General features: G+C 44.0%; 1 protein-coding gene across 1 annotated transcript in view; it reads right to left on the minus strand.

Annotated features, from left to right (window-relative positions):
• Positions 1-22,478, minus strand: part of LAMA5 (laminin subunit alpha 5) — a 258,524-nt gene that overhangs the window by 202,493 nt on the left and 33,553 nt on the right. The gene's annotated exons all lie outside the window — the stretch shown is intronic.

A 22,478-nucleotide genomic window follows, 5' to 3' on the forward strand; every position in this document is an offset into this window, starting at 1 on the left:
TGGCAATTAATGATTGAGGTTAGGATTGGATTTAGCCTCCAGGCACCTCCGTATCTTTGTCACTCTTCTTTATTAGCTAAGCTACAAATCATGTTGAAATATATTCGAGGTATCATCAGTTCCATTTCATTCTTCCTTCTCAGACTGATGGACACATCTGGAATGGCCAGGTGGGGAAGAGACCCTGGCAGGCACCAAAAGAGAGAGAGAGGCCTGCATGGGAACTCTGGTGCCTCTGACAAGCATATTGCTGACTCAATTTTAATGAAGACTGATTAGCTGGAGGTCAACGGGTCACAGCCAGTTATTAGGCTGGGAGGATGAAATCTTATTTCCCAGGTTAAGGTTCCTTCTTCAGGAAGTGAGGCTTGTCCTAATAAATTAAGGTGAAGTTCAACTGAGGTCCAAAGCAGAGGATGGATGGATGCTTCCTTTTTGAAGAAAGTTAGACATCACAAGACGGATTAGCAGAGGAAGAAGTCTTGTGACCGCCATGCGAAGTTTAGGGGAAGAATGTAGAGAGCCTCACTTAAATGCATAAGAAAAAAAAAAACACCAAAAGCTGTTCCAACTCATCAAATTCAACCGGCTGCCTCCACTTAATAAGTCAGAAGTGCTATTTATTTTGTAAGGAATCCACACAGCAATCCATCCATCCACCCACCCACCTGTCCGTCCATCCATCCATCCGTCTATCTATCCACCCATCCACCCACCCACACACCTATCTATCCATCCATCCATCCGTCCGTCCATCCGTCCATTTATCCATCCATCCATCCATCCGTCCATTTATCCATCCATCCGTCTGTCTATCTATCCGCCCATCCATCTACCCACACACACACCTATCTGTCCATCCATCCATTTATCCATCCGTCTATCCATCTATTCATCCATCCGTCCGTCCATTTATCCATCCATCCATTTGTCCATTTATCCATCCATCCGTCTATCTATCTGCCCATCCACACACCTATCTGTCCATCCATCCATCCATCCATCCATCCATCCATTTATCCATCTGTCTGTCCATCCATTTATCCATCCACCCATTTATCCATCCATCCATCCGTCCATTTATCCATTTATCCATCCATTAATCCATCCATCTATCTGTCTATCTAGCCGCCCATCCACCCACACACACACCTATCTGTCCGTCCATCCATCCGTCCATCTGTCCATTTATCCATCCATCCGTCCATCCATTTATCCCTCCATCCATCCATCCATTTATCCATCTGTCCGTCCATCTATCCATCCATCCATCCATCTATCCCATACAGGTAGTCCTCAACCCACAACCACAACCGAGCCCATAATTTATGTTGTTAAGTGAGAAATTTGTTAAATAATTTTTGCCCCATTTTATGACTTTAATAACACGCTTCTTAAGTGAATCCGGTTTCCTCATTGACTTTGCTTCTCAGAAGATCACAAAAGGCAACTCCAGGACGCTACAATCATCATAAATGTGAATCAGTTGTCAAGCATTTGAATATAAAACACGTGATTATGGGGACGCCACAACACTTGTAAAGGGACACGGTGGCTCAGTGGCTAAGGCACTGAGTTAGTTGATCAGAAAAATCGGCAGTTCGGTGGTTCGAATTCCTAGCGCTGTGTAACAGAGTGAGCTCCCATTACTTGTCCCAGCTTCTGCCAACCTAGCAGTTCAAAAGGGTGAAAGTGTGTGAAAAACAGTCATAAGCCACTTTTTTCAGTGCTGTTGTAACTTTGAACGGTCACTAAATGAACTGTTGTAAGTCGAGGACTACCTGTAATTTCGAACACTCATTAAATGAACTGTTGTAAGTCAAGAGTTACCTGTATTTTGTCCAAAATAAAAGCATCTGATCACCGATTTGCGCAAAACAAGCGTTGACCTAAACAATTCAAGAAAGCAGATTTCAAGAGAATCTCCACATTGTACCTGACAGCTGGACTTTCTTTGAACTTGCAAAGTTGGCAATTTACACACATCGCAAAATGTTGACTAGTAAAACCTGAACCTCTCCCACAGTTTGAAGGAACTCCCGTTATGTTATCTAAACTTCAAACCTCTCAAAAGGTTGCAGATGGTGACTTGAGCAATTACAGGTAGTACATTTGTGTGAGTTTTGCCCCATTTTACGACCTTCCCTGCCTCCATTAATAATACCATTATTATTATGGTATAAATTACCATATTTTTCAGAGTATAAGACGCACCGCAGTATAAGACACACCAAGGTTTTGAAGAGGCAAAAAAAAAAAGTTTTTGCACTCTGCAAACCTCCCCAAAAGGGCCCATTTTTCGTGAAAACAGGCCTGTTTTTTTTCAAAAAAAGGGCATGAATAGCCCTTAGGAGGCTTGTAGAATGTTCTGGGGGGTGGGGGTGGGGCAAAAACAAGCAAAATACAGCCCATTTTTGCAAAAATGGGCCCATTTTTGGTCAAAAAAGGGCATTAGGAAGCTTATAGAGCGCTCCTAGGGGCTGCAGGGGCAAAAGTGAACAAAAAAGGCCCCATTTTTTGCTCATTTCTGCCCTCCCCAGCCCCCAGGAGCCCTCTGAAAAACTCCAACAAGCTATGAATGGCCATTTTGGTGAAGGGGTGTGGTTTCAGGAAGCAAAAAAATGCTGTATTCAGTGTATAAGACACACCCAGATTTTCAGCCTCTTTTTTGAGGGAAAAAGGTGCGTCTTATACTCCATATATAAGTATACTCTTATACTACTTTTGGTAGTATGTGACCAAAACTAGATGCAACATTCCAGCTGTGGCCTTACTAAGGCTTTATAAAGCAGTTTTGTCTCATTTTATGGCCTTTGTTGCACTGTTGTTAAGTGACATTGTTTGTGTACAGTTTTCATCTCGTGCAATCTTATGATCTATTGTATTTTCCGGACTATAAGACACACCGGAGTATAGGACGCACCATGATTTTGAAGAAGTAAATTAAAAATAATTTTGCACTCTGCAAGCCTCCCAAACCTTCTGCACGCCTCGTTTTTTGCAAAAAAAAAAAAAAAGGCATGCAGAGCTTTGGGAAGCTTATAGAGTGCTCCTGGGACCTGAGTGAGGATAAAAACAAGCAAAAAATGGCCCAATTTTTCCCCAAAAAAGGGGAGGGGCATGCAGAGGCTTTGGGATATTTGTAGAGTGCTCCTGGGGGATGCGGGGGGGAGGGGGAGAGGAAAAACTGCCCATTTTTTTCTTTTTTGCCCCCTCCAGTCCCCAGGAGCACTTTGCAAGCCTCCTAAAGGCTATGCAGGGCCATTCTGGTGAAGGGGGCGGGATTTCGGTAGGCCAAAAATGCTGTATTCAGTGTATAAGATGCATCAAGATTTTCCCCCTCTTTGCGGGGGGGGGGGGAGTGGTGTCTTATACTCCGATAAATACAGCATTTGCTGTACACAGGATAAGCACATATGAGGTCAATAGCTATCCATGATTCACTCCCGTTCCGGTTCTGAATCACTACTTCTCTAAACTAAGTTCTTACAATAACTTCTCATCTGTTTAAACGTTTTTCAGAAGAATAATTGGCTGTTGTGGCAAAATGTGGCATGCCTATTAGCCTCATGTATGAGGTACACCAGATTCTCCAAACTCTGCTCCAGAGATACTGCGAGGACTTTGATGGGGTTTATATTCCCACACCAATTTACATTATGCCCTTGAATGGGGATTTCTGCAAAATCCTAACATACATTTCTGGTTTGTAATCAAGCCACAATTTATAGCTGCATTCTTCAATATGTTCCTTCCAAAGATAAAGGTAAAGGTTCCCCTCGCACATATGTGCTAGTTGTTCCTGACTCTGGGGGGCGGTGCTCATCTCCATTTCAAAGCCAAAGAGCCAGCACTGTCCTAAGACGTCTCCATGGTCATGTGGCCGGCATGACTCAACGCCGAAGACGCACAGAATGCTGTTGCCTTCCCACTAAAGGTGGTTCCTATTTTTCTACTTAAAGTTTTACATGCTTTGGAACTGCTAGGTTGGCAGAAGCTGGGACAAGTAACGGGACCTCACTCCCTTATGCAGCGCTAGGGATTCGAACCACTGAACTGCCGACCTTCTGATCGATAAGCTCGGCATCTTGGCCACTGATCCACCACATCCTGTTCTTATGATGATCGCCCAAATACCACAATTTGGCCATGTTGTCTGGAATCATGGCAATCTAATATCTCTACTAAAAAAATGGTTCTGTGAGATCTGGTTTACCATAACCAAACTAAGTGTAACATCATCAGTGCTAGTAAGGGAGTAGGTGTTGCTCTTATTTTACGTACTAGTGGTTTGCCCTGTCAGTGCAGATAACAACAGTTCAATTAAAGAATAAACCAAATCCACGCCCAACAACACTGACAGGGCAAGACACTAGTATATAATAAGAATAAGAAGCAATAGATGGAAACTAATCAAGGAGAGATCCAACCTCGAGCAAAGGAGAAATTTCCCAACAGTGAGAACAACTGATCAGTGGAATGATTTGTCTCCAGAAGTTGTAAATGCTCCATCACTGTAGGTTTTTAAGAAGAGACTGGGCAGTCATTTGTCTGAAATGGTATAAGGCAGGGGTGTCAAACTCGATTTATTGAGGGCCGCATCAGGATTGTGTTTGACCTCAGGGGGGCTGGCTGGGCATGGCTGGAGTGGGTGTGATCAGAGCGGGCGTGGCCAGCTCGACATCACTCGTGTCGGGGGCACCTGTGGTGGCCTGGGCAGGGTTGGGGGGGGTCCTCCCGCAGCCCTCCGCCAGCGAAAACAGAGCTTTGTTTTCGCTGGCAAAGGACTGCAGGATGACGTTGCAGCTGAAAATGGAGCTCCATTTTTTCTGGCAGAGGCACCATAGGCTGGTCCTTGGTGAAATTCAATTTTTTTTACTACCTACCGGTTCTGTGGGCGCGGCTGGGTAGGTGTGGTGTTGCTTGGTGGGCGTGGCTTGGTGGGCATGGCAGGGGAAGAATACTACAAAATCTCCATTCCCACCCCATTCCAGGTGAAGGATGCTGCAAAATCTCCATTCCCACCCCATTCCAGGGGAAATATACTGCAAACTTTCCATTCCCACTCCATTCTGGGACCAGGCAGAGGTGACATTTGCTTGGTTCTCAAAATTTGCTGGTTCTCCAAATTTCCACAACTAGTTCTCTGAACTACTCAAAATTTCCGCTACCGGTTCTCCAGAACCTGTCGGGAATCTGCTGGATTTCACCCTGGGTACTTCGCTATTTGCAGGATGGCCCTGTGGCCCAGATCTAAGCATCCCACAGGCCGCATCCGGCCCACGGGCCTTGCGTTTGACACTCCTGGTATAGGGTCTCCTGCTTGAGCAGAGAGTTGGACTAGAAGACCTCCAAAGACATCGTTATTCTGATGTTCTGAAGACACAGAAGGACAGCTGTCATAAAAAGCTGAGGCAATGAAATACTGCGGCCCAGACTCCAATTGTTGACTCAACCGGTCCATTTGCAGGGACTCTCGTATTAATACTTTATCTTGTCGAAACAAAAGTGTAATGGTAAATCAGTCCAGCTTTTCCTGGAGACGGACTTATCCTTCAGACCCCGGGAATCCATAAAGGATGACTCACCACTGGTGATTCAGTCTGCAGCTATGAGCATGTCTCCAGAGGCCTGTGGTACGGCAAGGAAAAGACCCACATGCAACCCCATAGATTCCATTGTAGAAGATAGTCTATAAAAGCTTTAGAATAACAGGAAGTATTAGGAAGGCAACTACTAATTGCTGGGTTCCAACTATTCTCTTCTGTCAGGATCCTTACGTAGGCCTTAAGGTCATTGCTTAAGATTCTTAATGTCAGAGAATAGATTGGCTTCAGGGCAAGGAGCCAAGCAAAACTCTCTTTTTTAAAAAAATTGCATTCTGGTCTTGAGCTCTTCCTGGCCCAAATTAATAGGCCCCATTGCTAAAGGCCTCCTGCTTAAAGGCATTAAAAAATACATTAAAGGCTGCATTAACAGAGGGATAGAATCAAGATCACGGGAAGTGCTAATACCACTTTGTAATGCCTGGGTAAGGCCACACTTGGAATACTGCATCCAGTTTTGATCAACACAATATAAAAAAAAAGGGTTGATGAGACTGGAAAAAATGTAGAGAACAGCAGCAAATGTAGAGACTGGAGGCTAAAACATAAGAAGAATAGTTACAGGAATTGGGGTACGTCTACTCTAACAAAAAGAAGGATTAGCCGAGACATGATAGCAGTGTTCCAATATTTGAGGACCTCCTACAAAAACAAGAGGGTCAAATTATTTTCCAAACCAATAAAATGCAAGACAAGAAACTATTACTAACCAAGGAGAGAAGTAACTAAGAACTAAGGAGAAATTTCCTAATGGCGGGAGCAATCAACCAATGGAATAGCTTGCCTTCAGAAATTGTGGATGCTCCATCACTAGGTAAAGGTAAAGGTAAAGGTTCCCCTCGCACATATGTGCTAGTCGTTCCCAATTCTAGGGGGCGGTGCTCATCTCCGTTTCAAAGCCAAAGAGCCAGTGCTTGTCCGAAGACGTCTCCGTGGTCATGTGGCCGGCATGACTAAATGCTGAAGGCGCACGGAACGCTGTTACCTTCCCACCAAAGGTGATCCCTATTTTTCTACTTGCATTTTCGAACTGCTATGTTGGCAGAAGCTGGGACAAGTAACGGGAGCTCACTCTGTTACGCGGCGCTAGGGATTCGAACCGCCAAACTGCCGACCTTTCTGATCGAAAAGCTCAGCATCTTAGCCACTGAGCGTCTCCTATCACTAGAGGCTTTCAAAAAGAGACTGGATAACTATTTGTCTGAAACGGTATAAGGGTCTCCAGCTCAAGCAGGGGGTTAGACTACAAGACCTCCGAGGTCCCTTCCAACTCTATTATTCTATGTTCTAAATGCTCCGGAACATTGGGGGGGGGGGGGATTAGCCAAAACTCAAGACTAAGGAAAGGCAGAATCTTAGCCATTTCCAAAAATTTCCATTCTAAGAAAAGGGTCACAAAGAATGCACTGCAGGCTATTTACCCTCTCCAACTTCTTGTACATTTTATATAAAGCAACTAAAAAGTCTGCCAAAGCTGCTTAGCAATTTTGCATTTTCCCCCCCAATTGCCTCCAATTGCTGAAGGACATTCTGGGTGATCTTATAGCACAAAGGCATTCCCACAATGCTAAAGATAAAATTGTTTACCAAAGCACCAGATTAGAATCACTCCACTGAAGACTACAGATATCTGTAGACGGTTCTTTCTCGTAAGCCCACTGTCCTATTTTTAAAGTCGTCTTTTTTTTTTTTTTGAAAAAATAAAATCAATAGGCAACAAAAATACTCAAAGGAAGAAAACAGACCTCTGACTTTTGAAACCAGCAAACACGCTCCAAGTAAGAATACAGTGGTGTGAATACTAGTTACCCCAACTTTCTAGATTGTGCTCTTGTAGGAAGTTAGCACCCACCCCTCTCCTAGAAAAATGAAATATTTTAGGAAATATTAAAATGGCATAAATTTCCCCCTAAAAGGGAGGCAGAAACTCAGCCACCCCCCTCACCTTTGTCAATGGGCCATTAAGGCCTGAGCCAGTCTAGTCTACATAACAAAGATCTACCTCCTTCAGGCAGAGCCATAGGAGGAATCCCAAAGCCCTTTCATTACATCATCACCCAGCAGCAGCTCAACCAAGCTTGGGACTCAAAAGACAGACAGCTTACAAAGTTAGCTAAGACCCCTGCCCTCTGGGAGTCTCACTGCCAATGGGATACATTTCTTACACAAGCCCAAGAGAGGGTATAAAACTCAGGTTCTCTCAACATCTCTTCTCTTTTTTTCTTCAAGATCTTCAAGGCATGTGATCAGAGGTGGGGATTCAGCAGGTTCTGACCATTTCCATAGTGGAAATTTTGAGGAGTTCGGAGAACCGGTAATTACCACCTCTGGCTGGCCCCGCCCCCATCTATTCTCTGCTTCCCGAGTCCCAGCTGATCGGGAGGAAGTGGGGATTTTGCGGTATCCTTCCCCTGGAGTGAAGTGGAATGGAGATTTTACAGTATCCTTCCTGTGCCACGCCCACCAAGCCACACCCACCAAGCCACACCCCGCCCACCAAACCACGGCCACAGAAGCGGTAGTAAAAAAATGTGAATCCCACCACTGCATGTGATCCCCTCTTTCCCCCAGGACCTCAAACCATGTGGTCCTGTCCACCATTTAAAAAAAAAAAAACGTCTTTCTAATCCACCTCCATGTTTCCAGTGTCTTTTTCCCCCACTTGGAACTGAACCCAGAAGGACATTTCTTCCAACAATTTGTAACACAATCTGGAGACCCCAAGGTGCTTTTTCCAAAAGGCAACTGGATTTTCTTGGGTCTCTTTTCCTCCAAAAGGTTTCTCTTCTCACCCAAGAAGTTTCTTCAAGTTCAGCTTCTTTGGATGAGAAGTGAAACATTTTCAAGGGGAAAAAAATAGCAAGAAAGTCCAGCTGCCTTTCGGAAAAGCATCTTTGGGACAACTATGACCTGGATGACTCAGAATCTCCATAGACCACAAACAAGACACACAATCTTTCCATTCTCTGATTTTCCTCCTGCATTAGGAAGCACCCCTAAAGCTACTGAAACCTCTTGGTGAAATATGAATATATGCTTCTAGCAAAATGTTCTTTCCAACAGTGTCCTCACGTACAATCCCAAAGCGTTGCTACATGAGGATAATATTGCCTAGCAGAGATCAGTGTTAAACCACCCTGAGTACAACGTCACCAGAACTGAAGAAGCTGCTTGGATGAGAAGCAAAACCTCTTCAAGGAAAAAAAAACAAAGAAAATCTCTTGGAAAAAAAGCATCTTTGGAACAACCATGACCTGAATGACCAAGAATCTCCATAGAAAACTTCACGAGAAGTTTCCATGATTGACGTTTTGAACATCTTTAATGCACAGAACACAGTACTGTCAAAAGCTGGTACGTTAAACGTGGAAACTTCAGGCGGAGCTCTTCAAAATGATATTAACAGATACTTTTCCCCTGTACATATAATTTACAATCACACCAGGGGTGGGTTCCTGCCAGTTCTAACCTCTTCTATAGAAGAGGTTCCACAAATCTACAGTGCCGTTTAGAACCGGTTCCAGCTCCCTCCGCCCGCCCATCCGCACATCATCAAGATGAAGAGCGAGAGGAGGAATTCTGGGAGTTGAAGTCCACAAGTCTTAAAGCTGTCAAGTTCGAACACCCCTGGGGTTTTTTTTTTCTAAAGGGTTAGGGGTGCAAGGCTCTTGTAACTTGACAGCTTTAAGACTTGCATGTTTCAAATGTCAGTTTCTGAGCCAACATTTGGTTGCTAAGCAAGAGTTGTTAAGTGAGTTTCACCACATTTTACAAGTTGGCCACGCCCACCCCATCACACGGCCAGCAAGTGACTCCCACCCGGTCACATGGCCGGCAAGCCACTGCCACAAAGCAGGCCACACCTACAGAAGAGGTTCTAAAAAAATTTGAAACCCACCACTGAATCACACTCACATCGATTAGCAAGAATTTTATGGAACAGTGATATTTGTAGGCCATATGCAATGCTTCAGATTCAAGGGGAAAAAGAGTTGAGTTTTCAGATACATATAAAACCTATTAACAACCCCTTTAACCAAACATGTTCTTTCCCTTGGATTCTGGTGAAGCTAAAGTATGCATTAAAAGATGCAGCTGCTTTAAAGAATTGCCAACAAGTGTGACATGAGTATCCTTGCAGTATTCTGCTGGTGACCTTCGGGAGGCATCAAATCAGCACTGCAGAAACAGAGAGCTGAATTAGACAGGCAAGGATAAAAAGCTATAGCTCTCAAACACCGAGACTACAACAGCAAATATCTACTGAACTACAACAGCAAATATCCTTAGTTCTAGCAACCTAGGAGAAATTTCCTGATAGAAGAATTAACAAATTGTCTCCAGAAGTTGTGAATGCACCGACCCTGGAAGTTTTTAAGACGAGATCGGACAACCATTTGTCTGAAATGGTATAAAGCAGTGATGGCTAACCTTTTTGTTGTTGGGTGCCAAAAATGCAAGGGTGCACGTGCCAGCACCCATAATGCAAAGCGCCCCTCACATGCGCATGTGCACACAACCCCACCACCACCGTGCTCCCTCCCCGCACTACTCACCTCCAAGCTGAGTTTGGTACTTCCTCCAGGGAGGGTGGAGGCTGTTTTGCCCTCCCCAGGCTTCAGGAAAGCCTCCAGAACCTGGGGAGGACAAAAATCAGGCCCAATGAGCCTACCGGAAGTTCTGAACTTCCGGTAGGCCTGTTGGGTCCATTTTGTGCCTTCTCCAGGCCGGAGGCTTTCCTGAAGCCTGGGGAGAGTGAAAATGGCTTTTCCTGGCCAGACGAATGGCTGAAAATCAGTTGCATGCATGCTGGAACTGACAGCTTGTGCGCCGGAAGATATGGCTCCATGTGCCACAGGTTCGCCATCATGGGTATAAAGTTTCCTGACTGAGCAGGGGGTTGGACTAGAAGACTTCCAAGGAAGTGTTAATACCACTTTATAATGAATTCCTTGGTAAGGCCACACTTGGAATACGGCATTCAGTTTTGGTCACCACGATGTAGAAAAGATGTGGAGACTCTAGAAAGAGTGCAGAGAAGAGCAACAAAGATGATTAAGGGACTGGAAGCTAAAACATATGAAGAACGGTTGCAGGAACTGGGTATGTCTAGTTTAATATAAAGAAGGTCTAATAGCAGTCTTCCAATATCTCAGGGGCTGCCACAAAGAAGAGGGAGTCAAGCTATTCTCCAAAGCACCTGAGGGTAGAACAAGAAGCAATGGGTGGAAATAATCAAGGAGAGAAGCAACTTAGGACTGAGGAGAAATTTCTCCAGATGTTGTGAATGCTTCATCACTGGAAGTTTTAAAGAAAGGTTTGGATAACCATTTGTCTGAAGTGGTATAGGATTTCCTACCTAAGCTGGGGATTGGACTAGAAGACCTCCAAGGTCCCTTCCAACTCTGCTATTGTATTGTATTGTATTGACTCTTCCAACTCTGTTATTCCATTCCATTCCATTCTGTATCTCCACCAAGTTGGCCGGCAATTCAGCAACATCTGGATGGTCACTGGTCCTTCACAACTTGCGAAGACTTTTCATCCAATGCAGCAGAGTTCTTCCAAATTTTTAAAATCTACAATATGTTCTCCTTTACTCCACAGCTCCCTATCAACGCTGAGAAAAACGAAGCTCTCTCCTTTGGAGAGTAGGCCAAATAATTCTATCGAAACTTCTTTTTTTCAAACAGAGAGCTAAAATGAGGGGGACCTTGGTTCTCATCATCAGTTATTAGCATTGATGATGTTACCTAGTTTGGTTAATGAAACATCTGCAAGAAAACAGCCAAACTTAGAGAATACCAAGATCCCTCTCATTTCAACATTGACCTACAAATATTCTCCTTTAGAGAGCAGAAATTCTCCTGAATTTTGAAGCATGAAGTGCTCCAAAACCTCCTAGTAGACGGCTGCGTTGACCCTGGTCTTAATGAAGCACAGTGGTCCAAAGTCCTGTTCCTCCTCGGTCCAAAGTCCTCTTTTCTGATGAGAGCAACTTTTGCCAAAAGCACCAAAAACTGGTTCAATGACCGTGGGATTACTGTGCTTGATTGGCCTCTCCATTCTTCCTCCATACTCTGGGTCCTTGGTTTCCAAATGAGATGCAAAAGTTGCTCTCATCAGAAAAGAGGACTTTGGACCACTGTACTTCATTAAAACCAGGGTCAACGCAGCCGTCTACCAGGAGATTTTGGAGCACTTCATCCTTCCTTCTGCAGACGAGATTTATGGGGATGCTGACTTCATTTTCCAGCTGCCCACGGCCACATTGCCAAAAGCACCAAAACCTGTTTCAATGACTGTGGGATTACTGTGCTTGATTGGCCAGCAAACTCACTTGACCTGAATCCCATAGAGAATCTATGGGGCATTGCCAAGAGAAAGATGAGAGACATGAGACCGAACAATGCAGAAGAGCTGAAGGCCACTATTGAAGCATCCTGGTCTTCCATAACACCTCAGCAGTGCCACAAGCTGATAGCTTCCATGCCATGCCGCATTGAGGCAGTAATTGCTGCAAAAGGGGCCCAAACCAAGTACTGAGTACATATGCATGCTAATACTTTTCAGAGGTCCGATATTGTTCTATGTACAATCCTTGTTTTATTGATTGCATGTAATATTCTAATTTTCTGAGATGGTGGATTGGGATTTTCATGAGTTGTACACCATAATCATCACAATTATGACAAAGCACGGCTTGAATTATCTTACTTTGCATGTACTGAGTCTTATCTCATATATTAGTACACAAGAATTATTTGTATTAGAATACAACTCATGTTCATCCCATCACTCTATATTAGGGAAGGAACAAATGATAAAAGGCATCATTTTTTGCATTTAAATTGAAAACAGCCACCACCCTAGCTATTTCTGGAACCCTGATCAGGAAGACCAAATTTCTCCCACAAACATAATAAAAAGCACATTTTTAAATTATTATTAGCAGCTGGATGCTGAAAGCCTGGCCAAAGAAAACTCAAAACTAGAATAGATCAAACATCTGGGAAAGCCCGTTTGGAACCCAGAGAAAGAGGTCAGAAAAGAAAATATCAGTTATGATTTGTTGCAATTAGCAAACCAACAAAAGCCATTACTATCACATCCACAGCATATTTTCCAACAGTTTTTGGCAGCGGCAGCAGCAGTTCAGGAGGGATTTAATAAAAGTTCATATTTCCTTTCTAACGCTAGTTCTGACCATTTTGAAGCAGGGAGTTAAACACAGATTGGCAGGTGGAGTTAAGCAAGTCATAAGCTTAGAGTCGTTACGTTCCCACAAACATCTAAGTTCAAACCTCTCCTGGATTCCCTTGATCCTTATCTGGTGCCAATTTAGCACTGAACTTCAGTTGATTAGATTCTTGCGTATAGGTAAAGGTAAAGGTTCCCCTCGCACATTATGTGCTAGTCGATCCCAACTCTAGGGGGCGGTGCTCATCTCCGTTTCAAAGCCGAAGAGCCAGTGCTTGTCCGAAGATGTCTCCATGGTCAGGTGGCCGGCATGACTAAACACCGAAGGCGCACGGAACACTGTTACCTTCCCGCCAAAGGTGGTTCCTAAAATTCTACTTGCATTTTTACATGCTTTTGAACTACTAGGTTGGCAGAAGCTGGGAAAAGAAACGGGGGGTTCACTCATTACGCGGCGCTAGGAATTCGAATCACCGAACTGCCGACCGTTCTGATCGACAAGCTCAGCGTCTTAACCATTGAGCCACCACCGTGTCCCTAGAGTCCTTACGTTCCCACAAACTTCTAAGTCCAAACCTATCCTGGATTCCCTTGATGCTTCTCTGGCGCCAGTTTAGCACTGAACTTCAGTTGATTAGATTCTTGTGTGTTGGCTTGAACAGTAAATCTTTATTATTTGCAACTCCATTTATGGGCCTGATCCTTTCTGCCTGACAGGACTTCTATCACCCGTGTGGGTGCTCTCCATGGAGAAACATCTCATCGATCCATGATCTTTCCACATGTGGATGGCAAGCAAGCAAGACTGTTGTAACAACTTAAATCAGGGGTGTCAAACTCAAGGCCCGCGGTCCAGGATCCGGCCCACAGGGTGTGGAAACAGTGAAAGACACCAGTCCGCGAGCTCCATTTTCGCTGGCAGAGGGTTGCAGGAGGCCGTCGCAGCCAGAAACGGAGCCCGGGAGCCTGTTTTTACTGGCAGTACGCTCGGGCCCCCACAGGCACCCCCGACGCGAGTGACGTCAAGCTGGCTATGCCCATCCCAGCCCCCCCGAGGTCAAACACAACCCTGATGCGGCCCTCAATGAAATCAAGTTTGAGAACCCTGGCTTAAATGGTGGCCGGTGGCCACTTTCCCACATGATGCTTGAGAGGGACACATTTGCCATTTTGCCATTGCAGTGGATAACCGACAGGTAGACCTCGACTTACAGACATTCATTTAGTGACTGTTCGAAGTGGCAATGGCATTGAAAAAAAGTGACTTATGACTGGTTTTCACACTTACGACCGTTGTAGCCTCTCCAGGGTCACGTGATCAAAATTCAAGCACTTGGCAACTGGCATGTACTTATGCCGGTTGCACTGTCCTGGGGTCATGTGATCAACATCTGTGTCCTTCTCAGCCGGCTTTTGGCAAGCAGTTAATGGAGTAAGTCACATTTAATTATCAACTGCAGTAATTCACTTAACAACTGTAGCAAAATAGGTTGTAAAATGGGGCGCAGTTCAATTAACAACCTACTATGCTTAGAAGAGATACTTTGGGCTCAAAATGAGGGAAAACTCACTTAACAACTGTCTCCCTTAAGAACATACATGTTGGCCTCAATCGTGGCTGTAAGTCGAGAATTACTTGTACAGCCCAAAATTTCCATTGCTAAGTGAGACAGTTGCTAAGTTAGTTTTACCTCATTTTACAACTTTTCTTGCCACGGTTGCTAAGTGAATCACTGCAATTGTTAAGCTAGTAACATAGTTGTTAAATAAACCTGGCTTCCCCGTTGACCTTGCTTGTCAGAAAGCTGCAAAAGGGGACCACCTGACCCTGGAACAATGTCGTAAGTATGAGTCATAAGTATAAGTCAGTTGCAAAGTGTCTGAATTTTGATCACGTGACCAAAATGAGGATACTGCAATGGTCGTAAGTGTGAAAAACAGTCAGAAGTCACTTTTTTCAATACCACTGTAACTTCAAACAGTCTCTAAATGAACTGTCATAAGTGGAGAACTACCTACATTTATCATGGTTAGCGGAGGGGGGGGGAAACCCTAGATTTTTGGATGAATAAGGGAGGTTAATTCTGTTGTCTACCGACTGCCACTAGTTCGATTCTCACCGGCTCAAGGTTGACTCAGCCTTCCATCCTTCCGAGGTGGGTAAATAAGGACCCAGATTGTTGGGGGCAATAGGCTGTAAACCGCTTAGAGAGGGCTGTAAAGCATTGTGAAGCGGTATATAAGTCTAAGTGCTGTTGCTATTGCTAATCTATTCATCCCAATCAATCACTGTCTGTCCAGTTCTTCAAAATATTTTTTGTTTTCTTAGACGGCTCATTTGTTCAGTCCTGCAAATGCAGGAGACAAGCCCTGTGACTTCAGTTCCTCCAAAGTTCAAAAGGTTTTACAAGCTTCCAAAACTGGCTCTCGGCCCATCTTTCAGAGAATAGGAAATTGGTTTCCGATTATGGAACCATGCAAAAGAACAGGCTTCCTATGGCAGATTCTCAAAGGAACTCATTCGGTTTTAAAACCGCTCTACGCTCAGAAATGTTACTGCAGGAAAGCCTAATTCCGCGAAGGAAATTTCAGGTTAATCCCAAATTTTGGCCTCATCTGGATCGGTGCTAAAACTATCTCAGCCTCCCAAACCAGAGGCAGAAAAAGTAACTACTAAATTAAGATATTTTATCCTCCGATATATACTGCATATTAAAAAAAAAAAAGTAACCCTCTTTTTTCACACTTTTGAGAAAGCTGCAGCAGAATGCAGTATTATAGTTAAATTTCTTTTGCCTCACTTTCAAACCTCACTGGAATGAAGCTTAAAAGTGTTTGTCTGGCACAATTATTGTCCTGGGTGTGATTTGCACCATTTATGAAAGCTTTTAAAAACTAATTAAACCCTAACAAAAAGCCACCTGTGGCATAGATTTTGCCACCCTAAAGCACCTGGATTTAATTTACAGCAGTGGAAATTCAGTTCCAAAGTGGATTTCTGCCTCATTTCACTCCAGGTTTAGTAAAAACCGGCACCTATTTTCTTGTACAGTGAAATCTAATATAGAGATGTCGCAATTTTTGTCATTCAACCAAGATATATATTTTTCTCTTCCTTCAATGGAAGAAAACAGTAGCTAAGCTGCTATTGGTGAAGATAAAATCGAAGTACTGAATTTTAAGTACAGAAAGTGAAAGCGTAAAAACAGATTTTTACTCCTTCCCTTTGCCAAATATTTCTGGTGGTATTTCTTCCCAGATGTCCTTATCTCTAGTAGAAAATAGTTTGAATGCAAAACAGTAGTTTTCATCAGGAAAAAAAAATACTTTACAAGCTTCTCCTGGTCCTAAATCATTTGTTTCTGAAATTTTATGAGGGCTTACAACAACTATTTCACCAAAAGAATGATAATAAAACAGACTTCGAGTTTAATATTCAAATAATAAGGCGATCAGTAACATCTGGCTAGTTGTGAGGAACAAATGTGTGTTGAAAAAACTAAAACTGATTATAGGTAAGTGTACACATATAATTGGGTAATTGAGCTCAAAATTTCTGTTGATACTGTAAGTGAAACATTTTTAAGTGTGTTTTGGCCCATTTTCTCAGCTTTCTTGCCCCAGTTGTTAAGTGAATCTGGTTTCCCCATTGATTTTGCTTGTCAGAAAGTCACAAAATGTGATCACGTAACCTCAAGACATTGCAACCGTCATAAATATGAATGAATTGCCAAGCATTCAAATTTTGATTGCGTGACCAGGGAGATGCTGCAATGGTCGTAAGTGTGAAAAACGGTCATAAGTCACTTTTCTCAGTGTGTTGTAACTTCAAACACTCACTAAACGAATGGTTGTAAATCAAGGGCTACTGTATGCTCCACATGCATGTTAGGAAAAAATGTAGGTCTATTAGCCACCTTAAGTTATTTATAGAAATAATAAGGGTGTGGGAAGCCGCCCCCCCTCCCCCATGCCCCCAGATGAATGAAATATTTTGGGAAATATTTAAAAAGGCAGAATATTCCATTTCCCCAAAGGGAAAAATGGAGAAACATGTTTTTAGAGGCAGAAAGCAGCCCCCAGTCTTTCTTAATAGTCCATAGCAGATGCCAGCACTTAAGGGAGATAAAGAGCTTATTGAAAGAGGAAATAGACTATCTAGATAGCTCGATTCATAAGCAAAGCAAATACTGCAGGAAGAAATCCATTCAGGACAGGATATTTTGAAACTCCTTGCAGCAAAGTTTGACAGCTAACAAAGGCGGAATGGTAGGATTAGAAAGCAGCCATCCCCTCAACAAAAAATCCTCTTTCCGATCAGCCTCCATGTTGTTTCCAGCATCTTTCTCCCAGCTTGGAACTGAACCAGATGGGATTGTCTTTCCAACAATTGCAAGAGATAAATTAAGTTCCCTGAATCTCCTATACTATAGAAAATTCACACACACACAGCAATTCTAGCACGAGTGTCCGCAACCTGTGGCTCCGGAGCCACAAGCAGCTCTTTCACCCCTCTGCTGCGGCTCCGTATCAGGGCAGAGGGATGATAGTGCTGTTGCCTTGTCGCGGTGATGGTGATGAGCGGAGCCTTAGTGCGGGAGCGAAGCGCCCCTGTGCTTGCCTTTGCGCAGCAACAGGCATTGGAAGAAATGTCCTTCTGGGTTCAGTTTCAAGTGGGGGGAAAAGACACTGGAAACATGGAGGCTGCTTGGAAAGATGGCTTGGTTTCATGGTGGACAGAATCACATGGCTTGAGTTCCGGAACAGAAAATGGGGATCACACACCTCCAGATGTTGGGTGAAGAAGAAAGGAGAGAAAAAAGGGGCTTGCTGAGTGTTCCTGAGTTTTTTATACTCTGTTCGGTCCCACCTCTCTGGTTCCTATTCCTGTGTAAGAAATGTATTCTGATTGGTTGTCAGACTCCCAAGGGGTGGGAGTCTTAGCTAACTTTTGTGTGTCTTTTGGGTCCCAAGCTTGGTTGAGTTCCCAGATGCCATGCGGTGAGTTTCTGTGGAAGGCTAATCCTACATTTGTCATGTAGAGTAGACTAGCCCAGGCTTTAATGGCTCATTGACCGGGACGGGGGGAGAGGGCTGCAGGGAGCTACTTTGTCTTTAAAAACATGTTTCTCCCTTTTCACATCCAGAGAAATATAATATTCTGCCTTTTCAATATTTCCCAGGATATTTCATTTTTCTAGGAGAGGGCTGGGTGCTAAACTTCCTACACAGGATTCTGCCTTTGTTGTGGTACATTTGCTGTTGCTGCCAGCAAAGAGGGCTGGGAGAGAATCTCGCATCTCTATTATTCACATCTATCTGTGCTAAAACAAGCCCTGAATTAACCACCACGAACTCCTCCTGGTTTAGATCCCATAGTCAGCAGGCCCAAACAAAGCTCTCTGGTTCCTTGGCCTGAACTATAAGGAGATGCCTTCAGGAAGAACAATAGGAGGATTTGCAGGAAGGGTGCAGTTTCAGGAAGGGGGAGGGAGGAGTGGGGGGAAAATCTGTCATTGAAAAGAGAAGGGATGGAAGGCAAACAAGCAATGGCTGAGTTCATTTCCTCATAAAGCCCTTTAATCTGATAAAAGTAGGTGGCGATCTGAATGTCAAAAGCTGCTGGCGGAAGTGCCTCCTTGGGGGCTGATTAGCTTCAGGGAGCAGGGAAGAGTTCACACACTCCAGCTGACCTGAGGTCTTCATGCAAATATCGCAGATGTTAAAATGCTTATGGGGAAAAGGGGACAGGGGAGACATTGGGAAATTAAAAATCCTGCTCATCTTCTCTTTAGCATGTTATAATGCTAGAAACTTTCCTTCCTTCCTTCCTTCCTTCCTTCCTTCCTTCCTTCCTTCCTTCCTTCCTTCCATCCATCCATCCATCCATCCTTCCGTAGGAAGTTAGCACCCACCCCTTTCCAAGGAAAATGAGATATTTGAGGAAATATTAAAAGGGCAGAATATTTCCCCCTAAAAGGGAGGCAAAAACTCAAAAAAAACCCACCCAACTTTGTCAATAGGCCATTAAGGCCTGGGCCAGTCTATTCTACATAACAAAGATCTACTTCCTTTAGGCACAGCCATAGTAGGAATTGCCCAAAGCCCCTTCATTACATCATCACCCAGCAAGGCTCAACTAAGCCCTGGGACACAGACAACCTACAGAGTTGCCCCTGAATGGCCCCATGGGAGTCTGACAACCAATCAGAATATAAGCTCAAATTCAAAAGCCCAAAGAAGGCATAAAACCAGGGCACTCTCAGCATCTCTTCCCCTTTTTGCCCAGGATCTCAAACCATGTGGTCCAGCACATCACGATTAAACCATCTTTCCAAGCAGTCTCCATGTTTCCAGTGTCTTTCTTCCCACTTGGAACTGAACCTAGATGGACATTTCTTCCAACCCTCCCTCCCTCCCTCCCTCCCTCCCTTCCTTCCTTTTTCCATTTTGATTTGTTGATTTTCATGTAAACAATGCATTCCATTTATTTATTTCTCATCTTTATTATCTGTATCAATAACTCAAGGTGGCAAACATTTCTAATATTCCTTCCTCCTATTTTCTCACAACAACCCTGCGAGATGGATTGGGCTGGGAGAAAGTGACTAGCCCCAAATCACCCAGCCAGCTCTCATGTCTAAGGCAGGATTAGAACTCACCGTCTCCTGGTGATTGGCCCAAAGTCACCCAGTCGACTTTCGTGTCTAAGGTACAACTCCTGGTGATTGGCCCAATGTAATGAAGCCTCAGCAAATGAAAACCCACATTCAGAGAACTTCCACCAATCAATAAAATGCTTTAGCCCATCTTTCCATCGCCCTAATATAGACATAACCTCCTCTCTCCCTTTGTTTTATACTAGTCAATAACCTGGCGTTGTCCGGGTATTTATTTATAGGGGGGAAATGTCCGGACCAAATGTAATTTCTAATGTTGGATTTTCCCCCTTACCAGAGGGAGCCCCCTGGTGGAGAATTGTCAAGCCGTTACCATGGCAACTCCACTGCGCTGTTCAGTAGAAGCCATTTTATGGCAGTACAGTAGAAGACATTTTAAGGCATAACAGACTGTATCTTAACAGAACACACACCCCGAGGGGTGTTAGGACTGTCTTATCCCCCACCGTATTTTTTTCCAGAGAGTAAGTTCATCTGTGTACCAAGTTTGGTTGAAATTGCTCAAAGCGTTCCAGAGTTATGATGGTGTACGTACGTACGTACACACACACACACACACACACATCTAGAAACATCTGTGTGACTTGTTAAATCCATGAACAAATAAGGTAAAATATTATCATGTCCGGTTAAACCACTTAAGAATTTTAAAATGTTTATTTGAAAGAAGTCTCTGTTTCATCTGCTCTATAAAAAGGTTACTAGACCTTTGCCTTAAAAAAAGAAGGGGTTTTGGGGGGGTCTTACCTCCCGAATTTTCATTCTTTCCTTTTAAGTAAAATCTTGAAGCAAATGCTTATAGAGAAATTCCAGGATTTTTTGGATAACGGTAAATTATTTTGATGTATCCAAATCTCCTTTTTTTTTGGGGGGGGGGGGGGGAAGCTGGTGGATGCCCTAAGTCAGGGATGTCCAACATGGCCACTTGGAGACTTGTGGACTCCAACTCCCAGAATTTCCCAGCCAGCATGGACTTCTGGGAGATGTAGTCCACAACTCTTAAAAGTGGCCAACGTTAGACATCCCTGCCTTAGATGGTGACTTAAATAAGGAAATAAATAAATAAGTAAATACTGTGTAGTTAATAAGTAAATAATACTGTGTCGTTTGGTTGTTTTCAAAGAGCTTTTGCCATCAAGAAGTTGTTGGGACTTTGGAAAAAGTGCAGAGAAGAGCAACTAAAATGATTAAAGCCCTGGAGACTAAAAATATATGAAGAACGGTTGCAGGAACTGGGTATGGCTAGTCTAGAGAAAAGAAGAACTTGGAGTGACATGATAGCAGTACTCAATATTTAAGGGGCTGCCACAAAGAAGAAGGAGGTCAACTTATTTTCCAAAGCCCCAGGATGGAGGCGATTTGTTTATCTCTAGGACCAGTTAATCAAGAAGAGAAGCAACCTGGAATTAAGGAGAAACTTCCTAATACTGAGAACAATTAAAAAGTGGAGCAACTTGCTTTCAGAAATTTGGCTGCATCATTTAAGAAGAGACTGGATAGCCACTGATCTGAAATTGTATAGGGTTTCCTGCTTGAGCAGGGGGTTGGACAAGGACCGTGATGGTGAACCTATGACACGCGTGCCCAAAGTGGCACGCAAAGCCATGTCACCCAGCATATGCAGCATTGCCTGTTTGTCTTCCAGGTTTCTGGCACGCATTTACATGTGACGATCAGCTGTTCTTGTCCGTGTGGCAGTGCCAAAACCAGTCTGCGCATGCGTGCTGGCCAGCTGATTGTCAGGTGAGCATGTGCGCCAGAACCCAGAGGTTTGGCTTTTCCAGAGGGAGATCCCTTCACGCATGTGGCAGTGCCAAAAACCGGCCTGCGCATGCGTGCCAGCCAGCTGATTTTGGGGTGCGCATTCACGCCAGAACCCTGAAGTTTGGCTTTTCCGGAGTGCGATCCCTTCACACGCACAGCTGTGCCAAAAACTGGTGTGCACATGCACATCAGCCAGCTGATCGTCAGGCGTGCATGCGCGCTAGAAGCTGGAAGTTTGGCTTTTCCGGAGCGCGGCCCTGACGAGCAGACACGGGAGATGTTTCCACATGACTTTTCAGCACTCACATCGAGTTCTCATCACTGGACTAGGACCTCCAAAGTCCCTTCCAGCTCTATTCTGATTAAATTACCGAAGAACTCCTTTCTGGCCTTAAGCGGCAACTATTTTGGGAGAAGCTCTTCAGGAACGCCATCCCACTTGGAAAACAGCCACTAAAAACATTCTCACTGAAAAGATGGTCTGGCTAATTAGCCTCTGCAACGGTATGACAACGATGATGTTCGAGTAATTTCCAGATGCTCCCCGTGCTCCAAATAATCTCCCCATTTCAAGAGCATCGGAATTACAAATCGCCATCAAAACTCCCTCTCTTGATTGTTACTCGGTGTTTGCATAGTAGGGCAGGAGGCCAAAGGCAAGCAAACATTTGCACTGTCTTTGCAGAAGAATTTCAAACCCGGATTAGCTGACGGTGCATTTGGGAACCAACAGAAAGGTTTGAAAAACCATGTTGGAGCCTAGCCAACCTGAGCTGCAGCTGAACGGTGTCCAGTGTAGCTTTTTGGGGAAGGACTGGAGAATTACACAAGCAGCTTTTCAGGGTCAGTTTTCAGTCTTAATTCTGAGTTGACGATTTAAAGATGATGTGCAAAACCTCTCAAAAATAAATAAATAAGCGCATTTACCAGGAAAACTCAATACTGCTGCATATTATCCTGAACATGAAGGATTGGCACCGGGGAACCACGCTGGCAGCAGAGAGAGGATGTCAGTGCCAAACTAGACCATATTGTGTCTTCAGGAAAACTCCAGTTCTAGTGTATGTGTTGAATATATTACAGAAGCGTGTTTCCGAATGGATTTAAGTAAGGAGCCTGTGTCTAGAAACGGTCTACCTTTTATTCTTTATTACAGTTTCAAGTTCCTAGTGACACCTTCATTACCGACAGTCTGGATTTTAGGACGATGTGCACATGAAGAAAAATG

The sequence above is a fragment of the Natrix helvetica genome, assembly GCF_964273705.1.
Source record: "Natrix helvetica genome assembly, chromosome: 3".
Lineage (NCBI taxonomy): Eukaryota > Metazoa > Chordata > Lepidosauria > Squamata > Natricidae > Natrix > Natrix helvetica.